Genomic DNA, 26,106 nt, shown 5'->3' with positions numbered 1-26,106 from the left:
AAAAATGCATGGAACTCCTCAAACACTATTAGCCTTTACAAAAACATTCTTTTTTTTATAAAATTGCGTCACTAACGCATCTCATCACAGGATTTCAATAAAATTCGCTAAGAGTCGCAGGCTCAACTAACCAAACACATGCGTCTGAAGGGGATTCCAATGCAGAGAAGATACATTGGTTCGTGTTGTTCTTGTCAAATCACAACTTGCAAGTATAGGTATCTGAATGTCGGTGTCTAAAAAGCAACTGAAATGGCAGGCGGCTGACCAGGGCAAGGAAATTAATTTTGTTATATCACAAGTTACTGAGAGAAAATGCCTATAAATAGGAAGACTTGCAACCAGAGATATAGCATAACATAGATAGAGCACTTTAAAGCTTAGATTATGGTTGTTTTGTTGCTGCAAGAAGAACACAGGAGGAAAGAACCATTGTCATTGTTGATCAAGGAGAATTGTAGAACACCAAGCTCGAGATAGAATTCTTCTTCATTTCTTTAACAAGTTGGTTGTACACACATTCAGATCAAGCCAAAGAGGACAAGAGATTGAACTCTACGGCTTGACTATTTCCTTTTCACTTCATTCCATTTATCATTTCATGCGATTAGGTGTTGCCTTTGTAAAGACATTTTCATTCTTTATAAAATCGTGCATTTGATCTATCACTTTTGTCTTTGCTTACACTCTATTGTGCTAGATGCATTTGTGACTTTGTGCATGCTTAATTTCTAAAGCTTTAATCATTTTGATCATCTAGTTGAATTTATCTCAACTAAAACCATTCGAGAGAATAGGAGAGCTAGAAACACATTGAGTCAGAACGCACAGTAGCTTTAGAGATAAAAATACTTGTGCTTCACTACTTTTTGTAACCAACGCATACACTCTACAAATAAGAACATGTGGAATTCGCATTGAGAAATGTTAAATAATTAGATAAATAGAAACCTAACGCATCTACATGCATTTGGATTGTAAACAATTATATCTCATCTTTATCTTTACCCATACTCTTACACGTGTTCATCTTACTTGGATCAACGCATACCCTTATCACTTAGCACTATTTTTTCATTAAACCCTGTATTTCACTTGAACTCTCGTGTCTTCTTGTACGCATGTAGTAAAATTAGTGTAGATAAAACTCCAACATTTATTTAGAACCCTTATGCATCTGCTGCAACGCAAGGTCTGCGTTAGTCTAGCCTAAATCCATATGTTTGACCCTGGACTTACCAGGAACCTGAATTAGATTTATACTTGGATCTGACTTAGGAAAAGCTTGTACGCATTAGAGAGAGAGTGTAACGCATCCCACAAACACATCACCCAATCTTCTCACCTAGAGAAGTAATTCACCACTAATCTTCATTCACATTAATCTTGCCTTCCATCTTCATTTATATTACACTCCTAACGGACATCGCGATCGCGAACAAGTTTTTGGTGCCGTTGTCGGAGAAAACCTACCCCACCACCATCCATCCCAAACATCACCCCTTTAATCTTGATGCATGACTAAGTTCCGAGCATCTTCGCACCGCTCCATCGTCAGTCATGCGTCCATTGGCTCCTCTCTCCATTCAACCTTTGGCCATAATTTTTCCTTCTAAAGGGGGCCAAACCAGCCAAGCCACCTAACCATCTTCACCCATCTTTATATCCTCACCCAGTTCTCCGCATACCCCTCCTACCACCCCACTTATCACACCACCTGAATCCACCAGCAACCCACCTAGCTCTGACAGTCCTGCGTTAGAGCACAACCTAACTGGCCCCACAGAACGGGCTCGTAGAGATAAGCAAGAGGTCTACAGACCTATATTAGCCAGCTTAAACCCAAGGCAGATGGACGAAATGGACAAATGATGCGTCTGAACCCAACCAACGCATCAGCTGAGGTGATGGATGAGGCTAATCATTATGCAATTTTGTCAGAAGAAGAATTGGAGGAAGAAGAAAATGAGGAAAGAGAGAGAGAAGTTAGCCTTGACGCATCATATCCACGATAATCTGATGCGAATGATGGGCCATCAAGAAGAAAAAGAAGATTAATTATGGATGAAGTTGATGAAGATGATGAGGATGAGGAGCATCTTGCACCTGGCCTTGTAGGTGCAATGCATGAACATTGCCTCGACTCAAGTACGATAGAATGCAGGCTCGAAAAATATAGGTCTGCATGTCAAAGACAGAGAAAAACAACCCTACAAAGAGAATTAGAAGAAGAAGTAAGAGAGCTAGCTCGTGAGGAGAAGTAGTTTGAAGCTGGGAAAAGCAAGGTGACAGCTGTGTCACCAAGGCAAGTTAAGGGAAGAAAACACTAGTTGAATGATATATTGACAAAGAAAGGATTCTTCCCAGAACACAGCCTATTGTCCGCATACATAAAGGATACAATCGATGCAATAGGCTGGCGCGAGCTCTGTGTTGGCTCTATAAGGATTTGGCCCAATCTTGTCCACCGCTTCTATGGGAGTGAGTTTGATGAGAAGAAGGACGCGACCCTTGTAGACAACACTTTGGTACACTTCTCTTCCAGAAGAATCAATGAAGTGCTCAACGCAAATGATAACCCGGACGCCGAAGGCAACCGCATCCTGGAATAGTCAACTCCAAATGCTTTAGAGGATGTGTTAAGAATAGTGGCCAAATCTAGAAGCACATGGAAAATTTCAAGAATGGGTGTCATGATCTTGGCCGCTAGAAATCTCAGACCATACACAAACATGTGGCTTTACCTGATAAAAAATTGTATCATGCCAATAACACATGATGAGACGGTTTCCAAAGAATGTGTCTTAGCCATTTATTGTATCATGCAATGCATCGGCCTTGACATTGAAAAAATAATAGTGGACCAGATCAAGGCTATCAAAGGGAAGCCATGCGGCAACTATACTTTTTGTGGCTTATTTGCGTGTTGTGTGAATGTGTGGGCATCTCTCTAGAGGATGACCATGAAGAGGTCAATGGTCATAAGGATATCAAGTTAATCAGGCATTTGCTCTATGGTTCACGTAACCAACCTGCCCTACCTCCTAGAACAATGATAGCAAAACCTCGACCCTCTAAACGCATGACAAAGGAAAGACGCATCCGGGAAGTTGAACACAGTGATGATGCTTCCATAAATGAAGAATATGAAGCGGAGTTGGCGTTGGAGCACGAAGAACCATGCCTTGATTTAAACTTGCCTCTCCCTAGCCTAACTTTATGAAGGAACTCTTATCAAAGAGTACCTTTGAGCGGAAGCAAGATTGTTGTAAGCTCATTGTGACAGAATTACCGCATTCACAAACAAACCATCTAGTTATGCAATTAACAGCAAATTGCAGGCATGCTTTGAACTTTAACACAACAAGAAAACAAGAAACATATCAGTTGAAGAAACCTTCTTCACAGAAATCTCGTTCTCGTCCACGGACTGCTCCTCTCGCTATCACTGAGAATGTCCAAACAATCGACCACTAAATCGTCTACCCATAAACGACCTTCTCACGAACTCAGTAAGAAGGAAGACACAACCACTTGGAACCCTCGGTATTCTCGATGTGAGAATCTAGAAGTGTGGGCTTTGTTGGATTTGGTAGAGGGAAGAAGGAAAGCACAATCGTATACCCTAACCAAGCAAGTGGGAGAAGTCGGGTGTCTATCTTATAGACAATGCTTGATCGTTTAGGAAGAGGTATACGATTGTTTAGTAAAAAGGCCGCGATCGTATAGGCGATCGTTTAGTAAACACTTGAGCGTGCGATCGTTTAGGAAAAAGTGAGATGTTCGTTTAGCAAATCCTATGCAATTGTTTCGTAAATCACGCGCGTGTATACGATCATTTAGAAACGTTGAGCTGTCATGTAGGCTTTCGGTTTGCTATGCGATAGGCAGTATACACCACTCGTGAGTGAATGTTTGATCTTTTTGCAAAATGAAAACAATTTTCATTTTATCCTTCAGTTGTGAAAACTGAATGCAACCTCTCACTATCCTTCGGATATGGAAAAACAGTCGGGCAACAATTATCCTATAATTGTCAAAATAAATAATAAATATAATCATATTATATTCATTAACCTATGGTTTAATATCGCATCATATGTAATACATTAACCATAGTTATTTATATCATTTTCCTCCAATTAATGTATCTCATACATTATGTCAACTATTTAATATATAATTGACTCATTCAATCATATCATATATAATCGAACTCCCTCTTATCAATTTCAACACTTCAAATTGACGTAAAATCTGATTCACAACTTGAATCCATTGAGCTACCAAGGGGACCTTATGGACCTATGGCTCGAAGCTTCAACTGTACGTGAATAGCTGACTAAACTCTTTAGCCACGAGAACCACCACCCGTTAATTGCCAGGCATTCCACTAAAGATCGACAACTGCACTCTTCTCACCATAGATATATTTCTGTTTCCATTGGATATAACCAATCAACAGTGCGATAACCTTTCACAGATGTTCGTAAATATAGTTGGGCCAATTTACCATTTTCCCCTATAGTTACATCTAACTCTTTAAGTACCACTGATCCCTCTAATGAACAATACAACATAGTCCTACTATGTGTGGACACTTCTCTTGCCATGAGAAGGTGTGTGGCGCCACATCGTTCAAGCCCCAGAATCAGTCCTTAAGGAAGCAATCTATCTACTAATTCCTGCTTCAGGGAAGGAGTGAATTCCATCTTGTGTAGCTGATTTCCCAGCTCCCAAATCAGACAAATCCTCAAAGTGGTACGTTTGAGTCGACAATCTGGCCACTCGCACCCATGCAAATCAAAGGACCGCCCTCAAAGGTAGGAGTTCCCAACTCATTCAAGATTGAGGTCATGTTACCTATGGTCATCTTAATGAAGTGAAGTATCTGTCATGAACGACATTATATAACGAGACTATAACACTTCGTGGTCCGGTCTTATACAAAGTCCTTTATATAGGACACCACTGCTCACATGTCTTCACATAAATGATAAGGATTAGACCATCTGTAGCAAGTCAAAACACTTGTAACTATTTTACAAAGCGGACCGCATCCGTAGCATTACCAGGATAAGATTTCCTTCCTATATCTATATACTACAAACCATTTTGGTTATCACTTAAGACATGATCCACCACATACATGCTTAAGTTACACAACCAGGGATCTTAGTTTATTGGTTTGTGGTAAAGCAAATAAAACATCCAATGTTCATAGACAAAAGTGAAGAAAATATCATATATTATACATCACAGGCGTTTGTTCAAAACTGTATTTACAAACTACAGGTCCCAAAGAGAGTTTAGGACATCATCCCCAACACTTTACCCTCACCAGTCAATGAACCACTTGATCCGATGCATCAAGGTGACACGAATGAAGATGAAGTTGGTGAGACCCATAGCCCCTACCCTTCTTCTTTACAATCCCCAACGCTGCCCTTCTTCATCCCTTCGTCCACCGTTTATGAACCAATTAGGTTAGAAACAAGTAATGCACAACATTCAGAAGACCCAGTTGGGGAAACGTAAAACCCAAGCCTCACCTCCAGCGCATACCAACGTGGATGAGCTGAAAGAGTTCATTAGGGATCAAATGAAACCACTGATCGCATTTATGGAAGCACTCCACATGTAGATGGCAACCTTGCAGCGCCAGAATGTGGTACTAAGGGATTATATGCAGCAACAAACTCATAGAATGCAGAACCAGTTCAATTATGCAACATAGTAAATTAACCAAGTTCTGATTGGGATGTTTGCCTTCCCATCTGGTTAACCCTTTATGCTTTATGCATGAAGACCCTGCATCTGAACGCAGAGATGACATGCTAGCTCAATAAGGAATTTGAGGTTGTTATTTGTGTTTTGTGAATTTTAATTAATCTTTTGTAGAAGTTAGTTTTGTATGAGTGATCCCAATGCGTTCTTTAAGTATTAAATGAAATATTTCATTTTTCATTCTTGCGTTCGCCCTATCTATACCTTTCTTGATTCCTTGATTGTTTTCTTATCTTGTGCTCTAACTTAATACCTTGGTGATATTACTAGTGCAAAACCTATAAGTCTAGAGTTAGGCGTTAAGAAAAATCAAGTTTGAACTTTTCTAAAAAATCAAGCATATGTTTTATCATTGACGCGTGCAAGCCTCAACTCAAACCTCATTTTGAAAATCTCAAAGCATTTTTTATAATTCTCTTTCAGTAATGAGGACCTTACTGATCTCCAAAATTTGGGGGTGATGGAGGTATAAGTTGATGCGTTTCCATCAAGTAAAAAATAAAAATAAAAATAAAAACAATTTGGACATAATAAGCAAACTCCTCTATTAACACTTTATAAAAGAAAAATTCAAGTTGACAAGAGTTAAGATTGGGAATGGCACTTAGCCGAAGTTGGATGCTCACATGGCACCCGTGGGGGCAAGCCAAAACGAAGTTAAGTATCCAAGACCAATACATCCCAACTCCACTATCTATCTTAAGAAAAACTGTCATCTTCGAACACATAAATGCTAAGATATGAGTTCAGTTGTGAAGGGCACTTACCCATAGTTAGATGCTCGCATGACACGTGGGGAAAAGCCAAAATGAAGGTGGGCCACCTGAATCAACGCATGGGTGGTCTTGAAAACAACTCACATCTTTAAAAAAATATCTTTTATAAAAGTTGCATCTGACGCATTACTAGTTTAGAAAGATGAACTTGTTTTGGGAAACAAAAGAAGTCACTGACAAAAGACTTGCTGCATTCGAAATAAGATGCATTCATTTTTTTCTTAGAAGGAACAAACTTGTATTTTTTTTTCAAATGCCAACCTTAATACTTATAAGTTAGCACGATGAGAGGTTAAGCCAGCGTGTTAAGATGATGGAGATGATAAAGAATTATTTTTGGAATACTCGAGGATGAGCATTGTTCAAAATTTGGGCATGTGATAATGTAGAAATACAAGTTATTGTCTCTCAAAAGTTGGAATAATCAGGATTCTTAATGATAAAAACTCATTTATCTTAAACGAAAAAACATGGAAATCCTCAAACACTATTAGCCTTTACAAATTTTTTTTTTTTGACAAAACTGCGTCACTAACACATCTCATCACATGATTTCAATAAAATTCGCTCAGTGTCGTATGCTCAATTAACGCAAACAAATGCGTCTAAAGGATTCCAATGCAGAGAAGATACATTAGTTCGTGTTGTTCCTGTCAAATCACCACTTGCAAGTATGTCAGCGTTTGAAAAGGGAGACTTGCAATCGGAGATAGAGCATAGCATAGACAGAGAACTTTAAAGCTTAGATTATAGTTGTTTTGCTGCTGCAAGAAGAACACAGGAGGAAAGAACCACTGTCATTGTTGATCAAGGAGAATTGTAGAAGACCAAGCTCGAGAGAGAATTCTTATTCATTTATTTAAAAGTTAGTTGTACACACATTAAGATCAAGCCAAAGAGGATAAGAGATTGAACTCTGCGGCTTGACTCTTTTCTTTTCACTTCATTTCCATTTATCATTTTACGCGATTAAGTGTTGCCTTTGTAAAGACATTTTCATTCTTTATAAAATCGTACATTTGATCAATCTTCTCAATCTTCTCACCTAGAAAAGTTATTCACTATTCATCTTCATTCACATCAACTTTGTTTTCCATCTTTATTTATAATACACTCCTAGCGCACATCACGAATCACGAAAATTATCCTATACAAAGAGTTTGTATAAGACTGGACCACGAAATGATTAGTCTTATTATATAACACCGTTAATAATAGAGACTTAGATTTCACTAGGATGACCATAGGTGGCATGATTTGAATCCTGAGTGAGTTATGAACTCTTGGCTATAAAGGCAGTCCTTTGATTTGTATCGGTGAGAGTGGCAAGATTGCCAACTCAATATGCCTACCATTTTGCGGATTTGTCTGATTGTGGAGCTGGGAACATAGCTACATAAGACAAAATTCACTTTTTCCCTAATGTCATGGTAAGTAGATAAATTACACTTTTAAGGGCTGATTCTAGGGCTTAAATAATGTGGCCACACCCTCTCTTAACCCTAAAGAGATTTGATCATAGTTGAACTATGACTTTTTGTTCATTAGAGGGATCAATGGTACTTAAGGAATTAGATGTAACTATAAGGGCAACACGGTATTTTTTGTCCAACTGTACTTACGAGCAATTTGTGAAGGGTCATAAGAATGTTGATTGGTTATATCCAATGGACATAAACATATATGTGTAATGCGAATAGTGCAGTTGTCGATATTTAATGGAGTGACCGGTAGTTAGTAGATCACTACAAGAAATAACATATACGATAGCTAACGAAAAAAAGCTATAATAAACTTTTTATAGCCGTTTTCAAAAGTCCTAACAACCCATGTTATTAAAAGTCTGGGACTTTTTATAGCATTTTTTTAAAGCTATAATGGATGCTATTATAAAGTATGAAGATACAGCTTATATACGATGCTATAAAAACATTTGATAATGTTTTTTTAATTAAAGCTATAATATGTTTGTATAGCTACAATAATGTGTTATCTTTAACATATAATCGCCTTTTTTCCAACGCTATAATATAGTATTTATAGTTGTAATTCTATGCTATAGTAATGTTATTTAATCATTTCCAACTATTATAATTATTGTAATAACCTTTTAATGGCATTTCCTTTTTGCTATATAAATCTTTCTATAGCTTTAACTCATGGCTATAAAAGAGGTAACTTTTTTTTCAAAAATAATTTTTTAATTAATTAGATTTTGATAAATTTTAGCTCAAGTACTCAATTTTAGTTAAAATATACGCACATAATATACTTCATAACATAATAAATACTAATAACTTCCATTCATAATCTATTAACATTACAAAATAAAATATTCGATAATTTCCTAGAATAAAGTTGTGTCTAAATGATACAAGCTAGATAAAGTATTTAGTGACCACACCAACAATATAAGTTAGCCCTCAAAATATAAAGTGTTCAAAATTCACCAAGTGTTAAAAAATACGTAGTTGAGCTGTCATTGTTGGTTTTCTTTTCCTCTGGTAAGGTATCATTTCATTCACCTACACAAATCTACAAACTTTATATTAATGTACGATTTTGTATATACCAACAACAGTGAATATTAAACAAATATAGAAAATTTTTAATAAATGTAGATAAATAAGCTTAGAAAATAACATAAAAATAATCACTTTATCAAATAGCCACACAACTGTACTGCCCAAAGCTTTTTCAATACATGTCATCTCAGATGTAGGCCTCCAAAAATATGCATCGAGTTTCTTTGATATATCAACCCATACTCTAACTGCATGTGGACCAATAGGAATGTGATGAACAAGAGCAGCTGGATCATTAGAAGACCATCGTCATTCTGCAACAATCTCTCCTGAGTCATACCAATCTAATAACTTTCACTTAATTTGACAATTTTTATTGATACTCTATCAAAATTACAATATGAGATATTAGAATAAGATAATAATGAAATCAAGAATAATTCTCATCACATTACTAATAAATTTACCGATAGAGCTGATATTAGAAAAGTTGAAGGAATATTTGTTGCCTTAGGTACACTTGTAGTAGCATTTGAAAGTTCCTCACTTGGTTCAACCTACGATAATTTCATATGAAACAAAAAAGTTTTAAAAAAATGAATGCAAGTGACTTAAAGAAAAAAGATTACCTGTTTCTTTATAAAACATGACATAATTGTTTTCATTTCTAACATTTCATCTTTCTTTACTTTTATTTCTATCATTTCCTCATTCATCTTCAAATATTCTTTTTCAAGAACCTTGTACTTGTTATCTTGTTGAGACAAGAGAGATAGTTTTGTACGAGTCACACCAAACCCAAATCCTCTTACATGACCATGGTCAGGGCCAAGAACCTTACTCAAAGCATCATCAACCATGTTAGTTGTGCCTCAGTTTTTTCAATTCGCTCATAGTAACAAGTATATGCGAAATTATATAATATTAATCTCACATTTTCAATAATACTTTACTAACAAATCATTCTTCAATAGAAGTTCACAAACTCCATAAGCTAATTATACCAACAAAGTATATTCCAAACAACCTTTTATGAAAAAGAACATAGTAGTGAACAAATTTCACATACTCTATAAGCATAATATCTCAATAAAGTCAATGCTCATAAACATTTTCAAACTCCCAAAAAAAAAAAAAAAAAAAAAAAAAAAAAAAAAAAAACATAATACACTTCAATCAAATCATTCTTCGATAGAAGTTCACAAACTCTATAAGCTAATTATATCAACAAAGTATATTCCTAACAACCTTTTAAGAAAAAGAACATAGTAATGTTTAAAGATATCACTTTTAAACAAATTTCACATACTCTATAATCATAATACCCCAACAAAGTCAATGCTCATAAACTTTTTCAACCCTCCCCCCTCCCCTCCAAAACATAATACACTTCAATCAAATCATTCTTTAATAGAAGTTCACAAACTCCATAAGCTAATTATACCAACAAAGTATATTCCTAACAAACTTTTAAGAAAAAGATCATAGTAATGTTTAAAGATATCACTTTCAAACAAATTTCACATACTCTATAAGCATAATATCCCAACAAAGTCAATGCTCATAAACTTTTTCAACCCTCCCCCAAAACATAATATACTTCAATCAAATCATTCTTCAATAGAAGTTCACAAACTCCATAAGCTAATTATACCAACAAAGTATATTCTTAACAACTTTTCAAAAAAAGAACATAGTAAAGTTTAAAAATATCATTTTCAAAAAAAGTCAACGTTTATAAATTTTTGTGCATGCGAAAATATACGAGTGCCTCAGCAACTTGTGCATTCACCGCCTGTCCGTCCTTTTTGTGTGCAGTCCATAATGCAATGCTTGTGATTGAAGTTGGATTTGAACTACTTTTTTTCTACAAAATAAGATTAAAAAAATGAACTCACATACAATATGAAAGCAAAATTGAAATATAGTAATAATAATGTTTACCATCTCTTTAGCCAAACACACATATGTGGGAGCTATTTTTTCTTCATGGTTTTGTATTCTTCACTTTTCAACTACTCAAGTAGAAGACATTCAATATTTTTATCAAAGTAATAATAGGAAACTGTAAATATACACATTATGAAGTAAAGATTTTCATACCATGAAATTTGCACTAGTCTTTTCACTCACAAAGTCCATCCAGTCATCTACAGATTACAAATAATCGGACGTTAGCTTCAAAAGTGCATCCTTTGTTGGGGCATCTCGAATTTGTTTCACTGGACGAGATTTTCCAACCCTCTATAATCTACCCATCTTTTTGAAAAAAAAAAAATGTTTTTGCCAATCTTCATCTATATTGTACCTTGACTAAATTTATGAATAGTTAGTAGTAAGTCATAATGATATATGCGTTCAATTTGAATTATATAAATGAAATAAAGTAACTTTATACCTGGATAGATTTCCATAAGACTATTTTTAACCTCGTAGGTAGTTTCTTCCAATTCTCTAAATTCACTGGTACAACCTCTCTCACTAGTGGACCAAGAAATGAAGCTAATCCTACTTATTCATCCCCAATGGGTAGTCCATATTCATTGAAAACAAGGTTCACTCTAGATTGTTTATCAACGGCTATTGTCTTCATCTTTGTAGGGCCCCTTGTTCTTTTTGGCAGAGTCGTTGTTTCAGATGGGGGTTCATTGACTATATGATCTTCATTTTCAAGTCTGTTTATATTATAAGTTGTTGTTTTCCTATGAATTGCTAATCTTGTTTGAGCACCCGGTGAATCTAATGTAGGAATTGAAATAGGATTACATTTAGTTGTCTTCTCATTAGGATTGGATGAGAAATATTCAGGGAGGTCATTCGGAAGAGGCAAACTATCATTATCATGGTTACACAAATTTTATTTTTTCCTCTGCACCTCTACCTCTTCTATTTGGTGGTCATGCAACATTTCATCACTACAAATCTTCCTTCATAGAGACCTTTTTTTTTTTTTTTCTTTTGATTTTAGTTCCAAGGTATCTTGTATGTGTTGTATAGTCTGAGGTGGTAGCATGTTTCCCTTCATCTCAACCTAAATCATTAATAAATAATCAATAGGGGTCATATTCTAAAAAAATAATAAACTCTTTTTACAATATAAATATTTACTATCATTCATGATCTCACTATAGTGGAGGTGGCTTATTCAATGACATACACATCGATATTGATACAAAGTTATGAAGAAATTTAATTGATAGTAAATAACTTACATCAATATATCATATTTTTCGAAGTGGTTAAAAAGCCTTTATAGAACAAAGGTTAGATCATGTAATCAAAGCACCTTTACAAAATAAATATTCTAAAGTATAACAATCATAAACAAGCATTTGGACAATGCATCAAACTACTCCTCAAATCAAAACGCCCTCGCAATCTTGTCTTGCATAAGTAAGCTCATCACTTTCGTCAGCGACAATTTCCACACTACGAATTTGTTCATTACTAACCATAATACCATTATAATTCTCATCGTACATCTTCAAGTCATGAAATCCTCTTGGTGGTGCTTTTAATAAGATATACCAACTTGAGGTGTCTTGTTCTCTATCATAAAACACTTATTTGGCTTGCGAGGAAAAGATGAAAGCGTCCCGAACAAATATTCTTTGGCTTTGATGTAAATTAACAAGAGTGAATCCTTTCTTGACTTTTACTCCATTACAAACATTGCCCAGTTGCATCAAAAGATTGGAAGTTGGTAGACATAATAATCTAATAAGATAATTTCTTGTAGCACCCCATAGTAAGGATCTAGGTTCACAAGTTGAGATTGATCTTTTGCATTGGATCTACATAATGTTCTAGTATGTACAACACCACCACTATTTTGGGTTGATTTTTAAACACTCTTTATATGAAATGTTTGCCCATTTATGGTGTATCCAGTGTAAGACATAACATTTTTTCTGGGCCCATTTGTAAGCCATTTTAACAAGTTAGAGTAACTTTCAATAGACGAATCTAATTCAATTTGGTAAGAATAAACATACCTACTTGTTAGTGAAAGTATATTATGGTTTTAAATATTCATTCGTTATTAAATAGTTAGTATTACCTTGGATTTCAACATGATGGAAATTGTTTTGTATGAACCTTCCAAAGTAGATTAGAATCTTTTGCCAGTCTTTTATCTAAGACCATGAGTTCATTCATATGCATCCTACCCAAATAAGTTGTCATTAAATAATAGTCTTAAATTAAACTTAAATTAAACTAAGTAATATTGTTATACAAAATAACTCACTCGATAAATGGTTCCACCTCTACTGTATTGAATAGGACATATCGATGTGCATTCTCAAATATATAATCGGATAATACAAATGGAGTTCCAGAAGATATAGGATGACCTTCTAGTATGACATCATTTTGGTAATCTTCATTACGATGTTGTTTATTCACTACCTTAACTGACTGTTTAAAATATTTGTTCAAAAATCTGACACATTCATCAGCTAAGTATCATGCTGCAATACACCCTTCTAGTCGTACTTTTTTCCGTACATAACCTTTCAATATCTTCATATATCTAGATTATCTGTTATTAGTATAAAGAAGACCACAGTTATCAATATATCAAAAGTAAAACAGTCACCTTTCAATGGGTACATCCAATGGAATTAAACAGGTCTGCATATACAAGCTTCACAACCCAAATAAATAATCAAATGTGTCATTATATCAAAAAATGAAGGTGGAACGTACCTTTCAAGGAGACATAAAATGTCCACCATTTCTTTTTCAAGCTCTAACATAACCTCTCTATTAATTATACGTTGGAAAAATCTAATGAAATATGAACATAGCCTATATATTGCATGTCTTGGACCCTTCGGAAGCAAGCCTCTAAGCACCACAAATAAAAGTTGTTACATCAACACATGATAATCATGAGACTTCAACCCCATCACTTTGCATTCATCTAATGATACACACTTTGAAATGTTTGAACTCTATCCATCAAACAATTTTAGTTTGTATAACCTTGAATGAAATAATTTATTCTCAGACTTCGACAATGTGTGTGGAGCAGGTTGTAGGTAAGTTCTCCCTCCTCATTCTTGAAGATGTAGGTCAGGGCGAATTTTCAAAAGTTGTAAATCTTTTCTTGCATTAATTCCATCTTTTGTCTTTCCATTTATATCTAATAGTATACCTAGAATACTTTCACATACATTCTTCTCCACGTGTATGACATCCAAGTTATGGCATATTGGTAATTCCTACACAATCAAAGTTTCAAATCGTTAATGGTCTAGTTTGAACCTTAATAATTTGAGACTCAATAAAATACACCGTAAACTTAGGGTTCGTTAACCTTCCAATATGGTATATCGAAGAAAATTGATCGCTTCTTCCACCTTTGATTTCACGATTCTTTATGACTCTTGCTCTTTCTCTTTTCACCTTTCTCCCAATAATTATCAAAATCTTCAAGTTGAGCATAAATTGCACTACTTATTGCAATTTTGGGAGGTAACTCTTCTTTTATTTTCCCATCAAACTATGCTTTTTTTCTCCAATATGGATGAGCCCTTGATAAGAATCGTCTATGATCCATATATGAATTTTTTTTTTACTATGTTTCAACTAATAAGAATGAGTATTATCTCCACAAATTTGGTATGCATATTTACCTTTTGTGGAGCATCCGATAAAATTTTCATATTCTGGAAAATCATTTATAGTCCACATAAGAATTGAACTCAAATTGAAATGTTTGTTACTTACAATATCATAAACTTATACTCCTTTCCATAGTTGTTGTAAATCTTCCACAAGAGGTTGTAAATAAACATCAATATCATTTCCTAGTTGACTAGGGCCAGGAATCAACAATGTCAATATTATATTTTCTTTTTTCATGCATAACCAAGGAGAAAAGTTGTACGTAACAAGCATGACTGGCCAACATCTGTATCAACTACTCAAATTGGAGAATGGGCTAAACCCATCTGTAGCAAGGCCTAACCTTATATTGCGTGGATCGATAGAAAACTCAGGCCAGTTTTTATCAGTTGTTTCCCATGTAACAAAGTCTAACTGGATGTCAGATTTTTCCATCAGTACTTTTATGGTTCCAATGCTAACGTTAATTTTCACTAACTTCATTTATTTTAAACATTCCTTTAAGTCGTGGAATGATAGGAAAGTATCTCAATACCTTCGCAGGAACACCTTGTTTGATTTGTGAAGTCACACAATGAGGAAAACTTTCTAACTTTTCATTCTCATTTCTAAATAGGCAACAATTCTTAACATATGCATGAATTTATTGGTAGCCTAAATCAAATTCCTTGAATAATTTTCTAACTTCATAAATAGATCTTGGAATAACATTATCTATTGGGAGCATGTCATGCAAAAGCCCTAAAAGGCTGGTGAAGCTTGTATCTGACTAACCACTAAAAGTTTTTAGTTTATACAATGTTACAATTGTTGACATTTTCGTATACTTTGTACAACTTGCATACAATGGAGTATTTGCCTCTTAAACCTTTTGAGAAAAATTGTTTTCCTTCCTTGAAGTAGAATGGTCATTAATGTTGTCATCTTCTCCCATATGCGTGCTTTCATAGAAATTTGTTGCTTCAAACATAAAACTATCATTATCTTAATTATGGACTTCATCCCCTTCATATATTTCTCCCTGTTGATACCAAATATTATATGTAGGATCAATTTCCTTAATGACCAAGTACTCATATATGATTTGCAAATCACAATGTCTCATATTTCTACATTCTTTACATGGGCACAAAACTTTATTGGCATTTGACTTCCTTTTCTTCACTTCTGATAGAAAATTCCATTCTCCTTCCATATATTCATTACTACCACTATTAGACAAAGTCAATTTTGTTAAGTATGCATCAAAAAATTAACTCAAAACTAATAGTTAGTTACTTTTATACCTATTTAGATTTACCCAATCTTTGTTGAACATTTTCAAGGTGTTGGTAATCTCTTTGGATGATCAGTTCAATCGCCAATGACTTAGTCACTAAACACTATTTGAGAAAAGATAATATCAATTTTCAATGAGCTAACCTAATAAAATTCATAGGCCTTGCATCCTAAAGTGGGATGGTGAAGTAACAAGGAATTAAACGTTCAAAGATTGTGATAGAATCCAAATATATTGATTATAAAAGATAAAGGTGGACCTAGACAATGTAATCAAATTCTTTGTTTGACAAGTGTTGCACGGGATGATGAACAGTTCTAATTGTCTATAGAAGTGTTGCGCCTATAGAACGCTCCTAAAATGTAAATAACAAAACCAAGAAACCAATAGATGGAAATAGTATATATAGGCTTTTCAAAACTTGACATGGATCTTCAAAATGCTATCAAACTATATATTTAAGAAGCATGTCATTCAAAAGGATCAGAGAAAGGATAATTACTAGATTATTTTGAAATTATTGTACTCTTGAGCCATAAAAATCCAAAAGGAAGCAGTGATCTTTAGCCAAGGTTCAAACCTCTTCTTAAGAGCCATTTTCACCTTTTAGACCCCTTCTATTTCTCTCAAGTTAGATATTTCATAGACAATATAAAAGGAAAATATTTTCAAGAACTTTATTGTCTGAACAATTCTATGAAAGTCAAATGATCACAATGAAAACATATCCTTATGATTTTTTATTCTTTTAATCATCTAGAATTTTTTTTTTTAATCAGGATAACTTATACATACAATTTTCTTCCTTGTGATGACCTAAAAATTCTTTTCATCAAGCAACAATATTATTAACAAAAATTAAAAGTAATTAAGGTTGATATATTTAATCATAACATCATTACAAATTTGTCATCTAACACTTGGAAAACTATTATTATATAATAATATTGGGAAAATATTATTATATAATATTTGATTTTTGATGTATTTGATTTGTGTTGTAGTATGTTAATCCATATGAATTCAACTCATTCAAACTTGAATCAATCCAAAATCCTAAATCAATAATAGAAGTGTTTTGGGAGCAACAACAAGAGCCTTTATTCACAAATCCCAAAACAAAATCACTACACAATAAAGGCTTCAATGGCTAAAATTAGAAAACCCCATAAATTAGAATGAAAACCCTATAACACGAAATTCCCCAATGGAAACCTCCGAACCAAACTCATACATAAATGTGGTAAAACAGGGCAACAGACCCAAACTCCATGTGTAACCTTCTAAGATACAATACCTAATTCCATAAAAATTAATGGCCAACTAAAAAGTTCTGACATTTTTCTTCTTTTCTTTCCTTCTAAATTCTCTTAACAATTATAACTTTGAGTAGTACTTTTGTGGCCATTAATGGCAAAATGGGAATGTTTGTGTTACATAAAATTCTCTCTATATGTAGCATTAATGTCTCTGCCATTTGGGTTTTAATCCCTTCTCTCTATGAGATCAACTCATTTAACTCAAAATAGATTGAAATTAGATATAAAGGAAACAAAGGAGGACAAAAATTTTCAAATTAATAAAAGAGAAGAGTATGTGAAAGGTGTTCACCTTACAACTCTCAAATATGTTGTCTCTGAAGAAGGTGAGAATGTGAAATCAACGACTATTTTGCTTTAATTTTTCACTGAACTTTTTGATGACATACTTCTAGAAAATAAATATGAAAAGAGATATACAAAGAAAAGAGTAAAGAAAAAGTAAATCAGTGAAAAATATTGATAGAAAGAAAAATGGATAAAAAAAAAATTAATCCAGCCACAACCTTCCAAATCAAACTTTCACATATATACTAGTTTTACAACCAAAAGACATTCAAAAAACATTCAGAGGGGGGAAAATGGAAGCAAAATCTAACAATAACAATAACCACAATAACATACCTCCTACTTACAATCCAAAACTAGGAATGAAAATTTTATTTATCATGATATCAAATGTACAATCGATGCTATAAAAGAGAGAACACAAATCCTGATATTACAATTAAATCAAAGTTCATAAAATAGAGTTACAAATGTGGAATATTTTAGAAACTTGAGACACAAAAGCATTTAACCTTCACTAAAGAAATACAATATACTAGATAACGAGATTCATAAATGATATTAATCAAACCCACGCAATACAACATACAAATAAGTCTTGAAAGTCACTAACAAGCAAGAAATTACTTTATTTTGCTTTTACAAATCCGAGTTACAAATAGACTTAACATCGTCTTAAGTGATACAAAGCTCAAATCAACAAAAATACACATAATCAACAAATTAATCAAGATTCCAACATACCATTAATTTTAATGTTCAAATCATGAAAGAGTGAAAGTCATATATATGATCAAGAACAAAACTAAAATCAAAACTCTTACTCAAAAAGGTGTTAATGGTAGGAAAACCTCAAGAGCTATCTCACATATATAGAATCCTTAAAAGCTATTTCACAACATTCAAAAGAAAAAGCAAGAACACAAAATCCCCAAAAAAAGGAAGAAGTAATTGAAGTTCACCTTTGGTAATGCTGATAAGAAATGTGAGCTCACATTCTTTCGTTTGGAGAGCTCCAAAGAAGGAGAAATTGAAGAGGAGAAGTCGAATATGATGGAGAATTCGATGTCGAGGAGAGTCTGTGAGGAAAAGTCGAAGTCAAGTGCAAAAATTTGAGAAATTGATCGAGGAGAGTCTGAGCGAGGAAACTAGATGTTCATCGAGGAAAACTTGATGGAAGTTGATCGAGGGCAGTCTGAGTAAGGAGAACTCGATCATGGAAAGTCTGAGCAAGGATAACTCAATCGAGGAGCGAGGAGAACTCGATGGTCTAAGCGTGGAGAACTCGATGTCTGAGCGAGGAGAACTCGATTAAGAAGAACTTGATGTTTGAGCGAGGAGAACTCGATCGAGGCGAGTTTGAGCGAGGAGAACTCAATCGAATTCGATCGAGAAGAGCCTGAGCAAGGAGAAATAGAGTCAAGACGGCAGAGGCAAAGGCCTTATCACTGTTGCCGAGCCGAGAGAAGTGATGACGTCGAGTCTTGAAGTAGATGAGGATGGGGCTTGGATCGCGAAGTGCCTCAAAATCGAAGAAGAAGACTAGAAATATGTGAATTTGGGAGAGAAACCAAAATGATGGAGAAATGGAAAAAAAAATTATGTTTTGAGCTCAAAATGGTGGAGTAATTCTAAAATTTGAAGCGTGTGCATGGGTAAAATTTTATGTTTTTTATCTTCCGGCTTTTTTCTCCTTTTTAGTAGCTATTTTTTTTAAAAAAAAATACTATAATGAAAGGCTATAAAAAAAAAAATTTGTTATAGTGGATGTTGAGTAATTTAATTAAAGAGTTTAAATTAATTATCCAAGTACCATTGGAGCTTCAATCTACAGGTTCATAAGGTCCCCTTTGTAACTATAGGGATTATTAAGAATTATTTTTGGATTAATTTGAATTATTCAAATTAATTGAGAGAATTAATTATATATGATATAATTAATTAAAATTAGTTATATGTTATACAATTAATATAATGTATTTGATACATTATAAAAGACAAGAATTAAACATTTGAATATGATTCAAATACTAATTATATGGATGAGATTCATATAATTGAATTTAGTATAAATGTGATTTATATTAAATATCATAAATAATTGAGAGAAATAAAACTATAGATTATATTGTATTTGATAAATATAAAAAACTATAGGTTATGTGTTATATTTGATATAATATATATTGTGTGTGTGTGTATATAATTATTAAATAAATTTAATTTAATTTAATTAACGAGAGAGAGTTAACTCCCACCTTTCAATTTTCTCTCTAACTAGACGTGTGAGGAGGTAGTGGAGAGAGATTTTTTTTTTTCAGGTTTACACAGAGAGTGAACAAAATGGAATCTCTCTCCCTTTGGCTCTCTTCCAATTCCACATAGAAGAAATTGGTTCTTCTTCTTCCTCCTCTCTTCCCTCTCTAGAATTCAAGCAAAGCCCACAACTCTTGCTTGAATTCTCAATCCCAAGAGAATACAGAGGATTTTCAAGTGGTGGTGACCTTTCTGGGATTTCGAATTCAAGATCCAGATCGAAGTGTTTGTGATCGTGGATCAAGGGAATTAGGCGAAGAATGTGTTCTTCAAGGCTAAGCCATATTCTTCCCTATTTTTTATGTAATCAGCATGTTGTAATTTTAGATTGATAATGCATAATTTTTGTTTTTGTTCTGTAAAATTAAAGTTCTATGAAAAACAAAATTGGGATTGATCCCACATTTTTGCACAGGGACCTTCATGGGTTCCCTTCAAGGTATACTTTAGAAACTCTATTTTCTTAATGTGAACATGCTTACTTGGATGCTAAAACTAATGGAATTAGAGTGCTTAAGATCCTGATTGCTTCCACTTGTTGATTGTCAACACCAACATATACTACACCCTATTTATGGATGATTGTAGCAGATTCTCTTGGTTGTTTCCATTAAAACAAAAGAGTGATACAATCGTGGCATTTAAGAAATTTCATGCTTTTGTTCACACTCAATTTAAGAGGCCAATTAAGATGTTGCAAATGGATGGAGGAGGAAAATATAAACCGGTTGTGCAAATTTGTCGTAGTCTTGGCATCCAAGCTCTATTGTTTGTCCCCACACTTCAGCTGAGAATGGAAGAGTAGAAAGAAAGCACCATCATGTGGTTGAAATTGACTCATTCTTCTCGTTCAGGCTTCTATGCCACTGAAATTCTGATGGTTTGTCTTTCAACATGCAGTCTTTTTAATTAATATGTTACCCCCCTTTGTAATTCAGGGCAAGTCTCCAAGTGAACGTCTTCTCAACAAATCTCTAAACCTGTCTCATCTTAGGGTATTTGGGTGCACGTGTTATCCCAACTTGAAGCCATATAACTCTCACAGGTCTGAGTTTCACAGTGAAAGATGTGTTTACCTTGGCCCATCAAGGGTCTCGACGAAGGGATCAAATCTCAAGCGGAAGTGTGTGATCGCCTTGCAATTTTATTTTCGATTTTATATAAATACGGTATAAAAATAATATCACAATGGATAAAAAATCAAGATTAACATGCATTTAAGAGAAGAAAAGAGGGAAGAGCTAAACCTTACCTTTGGAGATTCCCAAATTCTTCACGGTCCAGTCTTATATGTTGTATAGAATACCCCCGCTCGTATGTCTCGATATGAATGATCAAAATCAGATCATTTGTTTCACTTTACAACAATTGTAACATCTACAAAGCATGTCTTATTCGTAGTATCATCAAGATAAGGTACCCAACCTTATCCATCTACTTATAGACCATTTAAGTTATTAATTAAACATGATCCACCTGTATGTCTCTACATACATATTTAAGTTTCATAAAATAACTTTGGATCTTAGCTTGTTGGATTGAATTAATGAAATTTAAACATTAATAAAATACCTCTTATTTTATTAGATATATAATTTGTCTTTACAAACTACAAAATACACTCGATTTAGGACATTAACTCCAACAATCTCTCACTTGTCCTAAAACGAGTAAGTGGAGTATAGAGTATTAAATACCAAAAATGGGATGTACATTATCAAATTGAATACAATAAACTAAGGCATACAATATACCCAAAAACATCTCCCACTTGCCTTAGATTAAGGATCTCATATCTCGTAGACCCATACTCTCCAAGTAACCCTAAAAAAACTTTAGCCGTGAAGGGATTTGTAAATTAATTAGCAATTTTGTGCTCCCAAGAAATCTGTATGATAATCACATCTCCTTGTGCACAATCTCCCTAATGAGATGATACTTGTGCTTTATATACTTTCTACGTTTGTGACTATGAGGCTCCTTGGAGTTTGCCACTGCACCACTATTATCACAATAAAGGGTGACAAGTAAAGTCACGTTTGGAATAACTTCCAAATCTGCCAAAAAAAATTTTAGCCACACAACTTCCTTAATAGCTTCATAAGCAGCTATATATTTTGCCTCAATTGTGGAATCTGCAATGCATCCTTTTTTTATGCTCCACCATACTATAGCTCCTCCATTCAAAATGAACATTAGCTCTGATGTGGATTTCCTGGAATCCTTATCAGTCTGAAAACCAGAGTTAGTGTATTCTATAAGGATCAAATCTTTAGCACCATATACAAGCATATAGCTTCTCATTTTCCTAAGATACTTGAGAATGACTTTGACCGCTGTTCAGTGATCAAATCCTGGAATGGACTGATATCTACTGACCACTCCCACTGCATGGTAGATATTGAGCCTAGTACATAGCATGACATACATAAGGTTACCTACTGAAAATCCATAAGGAATCCGTCTCATCTCCTTAACCTCTTGAGATGTTTTAAGACACTATTCCTTAGAAAGAACAATTCCATGCTTAAAAGGTAGTAAACCTTTCTTGGAATTCTGCATCAAATATTTGACAAAAATTTTGTTAATATACGATGGCTAAGACAAGGTTAGCATTTTGTTCTAACGATCCCTTATAATTTGGATCCGTAGAACATACTGAGCTTCACCCAAATCTTTCATTTGGAATTGAACAACTAGCCATTCCTTAATTTTGGTAACAAAACTTACATCATTCCTAATGAGTAGGATATCATCCACATACAACACCAATAAAGCTACTGAACTATTAATGATCCTCTTGTAAACATAAGGTTCATCAATATTTTGATTAAAGCTATAGGTTTTGACCACAACGCAAACCTCGTGTTCCAAGATTTAGATGTCTATTTTAATCCATAGATGGATTGATTGAGTTTGCAAACTTTTTGCTCTTAATCCTGTACTATGAATCCTTTTGGCTGAGTCATGTAGATTATCTCTTCAAGGTTACCATTCAAAAAGGCAATCTTGACGTCCATTTGCCATATCGCATAGTCATAATATGTGGCAATAGGCAAGAGACTCCAGATAGATTTTATCATAGCAACAAGAGAGAAAGTTTCTTCATAGTCCACCCCCTTAACCTAGGTATAACTATTTGCTACTAATCTAGTCTTGAAGGTTTGCATCTTTCCATCTACACCTGTTTTACTCTTGTAGATCCCTTACAACCTATAGGTTTTACCCTATTAGTTTGGTCTACAAGTTCCCAGACAGAATTTGAGTACATAAACTCCATTTCTAGATTCATAGCCTTAATCCATTCACCTTTGTTAACATCTTCCATTGTCTTTTTTAAGACAAAAGATCCTTAACATAATCATTAATGACGTTTTGTGCTTCTGTTAAACTCACTAACGAACAAGTGGGTTCATAACCCTCCCACTACGTCGAGGCAATCATACCTCTTGATATAGATTAGTTTAACTAGATAAATCGACATTAACAACTCTTGTTGATGTACTATCATCTTCAACAAATCTTGTTGAAGTTTCAGTAGTACTTTCAGAAATTTTTCTTAAAAATATTTTGTTTCGTGATTTATGGTTCCTCCTATGGTCTTCCTCCAAGAATGTAGCATTTGTCGATACAAATACTTTATTTTCATTTTGATCAAAGGAGTACTTACCTCTCGTTTCCTTCAATAATAGGCATATTTTTTTTTAACGAGATTCTAACTTTTTGGGATTTGTCGTAAGCACATGGGCTGGACATCCCTAAATTCTTAAGTGGCGTAAAATACATTTACAGCCTCTCCACAACTCCAAAGGTGATTCAGAAACATTTTTTGATGGAATGTTGTTCAAAATGTAAACAACAGTTTCCATTGCAAATCCCTATTACGAGTCAGGAAGTTGAGCATAATTCATCATAGTCTAAACCATGTTCAAGAAGGTTCTATTTCTTTTTTTTTTTTTATACACCATTTTTCTAAGGTTACCAGGGGCTGAGAGTTGGGATGTTATTCCATGTTCTATCATATAGTTCTAGAATATTAAGATCGTATACTCTCCACCACGATCAGATCATCGTGTTTTTATCTTTTACCTAACAAGTTTTCAAACTCAGACTTATACTTCTTGTACTTTTTAAGTGTTTCAGATTTGTGTTGCATTAGGTATAGATACCCATATCTTAAATAATCATCTATAAAAGAGATTTATTCATACCCTCCTCTTGTTTTTACATTCATCATACCACAAAGGTCTGAATGTATAAGTTCTAAGGCTTCTTTGGCTCTATAACCTTTTCCAGTAAAAGGTCATTTTGTCATCTTGCCTTCAAGGCATGACTCACATATAGAAAAGAATTTTCTTCAAACTATTTAGAAGTCCATTTTTCATCAATCTCTCAATCCTATTGAGATTAATGTGATCTAACCTTAGATGCCAAAGGTAGGCATTGTTTTTAAGAGAAATTCTTGGTCTCTTAGCAGTTGTTGCCATTCTGAACATTTCAGTATTTAAGACAACCTTTGTAGTTAACGGCCTTAGTGCATCTAAGTTACTTTCTTTTGAAGCAAATCCTATCTCCATTTCGTTTTTAAGATAAATACCTTACTTCCAGAGAAAGAGAGATAATAATTTTTCTCAATCAAATAAGAAACAAAGAATAAATTTCTTTTCATATTAGGAACTACATATACGTCATCTAATAACATATATCATTTCTTGTCCAAAAGTAACTTAAGCATGCCCACGGCAACAGCTGAAACGACCTCACCAGTACCAACTCCAAGAGTCATTTCCCCAACTTCCAATTGTCTCCAAGAATTAAATCACTGATAGGAAGAACATACATGATTAGTAGCCCTTGAATTAACTATCTAGTCATAAACATTATTCTCTATTAAGCATGACTCCAGGACAAGTAAATCAGATTTACCGTTATTGGATCTCTTCCTATTTTGGAGAGCAGTGGGATCAACTTGAACACCCTAATTATGAGCTCCAAATTTTTCCTCCGAGGTAAATCTCTTTAATAAACTTCGCTAGAGTTAGCAATTTTTGCCTCCTCTATTTGTCCCTTGACATTCATTTTTTATCGAAGTACAAATAAGGAGCTGACATTACCGGTTTCATCTATATCAACCCTATCCCGCTTGAATTGTGAGGACACTCGCTCAAAAAACTCTTGCATTGATTGCATAATCTGAAGTACAGTGACCATGCTCTCAAATCTTTTGGCCAAGGTATCAGATATGCTTGCCAAAATGTGAACTCGAGCTTTAAGATTGACATTCGTCCACCTTTTGTATGCATCATGAACATTTGATGTTGCATCAAGGGTTGGAACTGGAGGACATTCCTCAGTCAAGACGAAGTTAGGATTGTTAACCACGAACATAGTTTTAATCAATTCTTTCCAAGTTGTGTAATTGAGTTCGATTAATATTTCAACACTAAGAAAGTTCATTGTAGCACTAGTCGTTTTTATTGATATAAAACAAATTACTTATTTTAGACACTTATGCAAAAATTTATTTTTATCCAATCAGTTTAACAAAAACTAATAATGAATCCAAAAGTATTCCTTTTTTCAATGATGCTTCAATGATTTAGGACAAAAACCACCGAAGGGTGGTCAGTCACCCCTTCTCTGAATTGAGACACTTCTCAACCAATCATTACACCAGAATAACTTTTATTCCTATAATAATTAGTCACCACTAATTTGGTCAAGAAATCATTAACTTGCTTAACAATTTCTTGTAAGTGTAATTCTTCATTTTAGACCCTAAAGTTCTGTCTCAATGAGCCAACTAAAGGGAGAAACCGATTGGGAAAAAACTAAAGTGATCCTATCTAGAAACCATTTCTGAAGTTTGCCCCTGATATTGGCCTAATGCACAAACCATCTAAAAGGGGACGCTCCCAAGCCGTGCAAGAAGGTCTCATGATGCAAACCAATGAAGGAGATCGTAGGACATGTTGACACATATCCTTCTCCCACTTACTATAAATACTCTCTCCATTCACCTTGATATTGACTCATACAAACACCATCCGGAGGGGGATGCTCCCAAGATGCCTCGAGGCCAAATTGACATATTGTATATATCTTTTTCCTCACACTAAGTATTTTACAAAAATGATTTTATTAACTTAGTAAAAACCAACAAATTAATTTTAACTAAGTTT

General features: G+C 34.1%; 2 pseudogenes; both read right to left on the bottom strand.

The window, feature by feature from the left end:
* Nucleotides 1-9,084: 9,084 nt before the first annotated feature.
* On the bottom strand, nt 9,085-11,502 carry LOC150037701 (uncharacterized; annotated as a pseudogene).
* Nucleotides 11,503-12,444: 942 nt separating this feature from the next.
* On the bottom strand, nt 12,445-25,312 carry LOC120071994 (uncharacterized; annotated as a pseudogene).
* Between the last annotated feature and the right edge of the window lie 794 nt (nt 25,313-26,106).

This window comes from Benincasa hispida, chromosome 2, assembly GCF_027475165.1.
Source record: "Benincasa hispida cultivar pf3 chromosome 2, pf3_genome.v1.1, whole genome shotgun sequence".
Lineage (NCBI taxonomy): Eukaryota > Viridiplantae > Streptophyta > Magnoliopsida > Cucurbitales > Cucurbitaceae > Benincasa > Benincasa hispida.
This window is presented reverse-complemented; position numbering and strand designations above follow the sequence as displayed.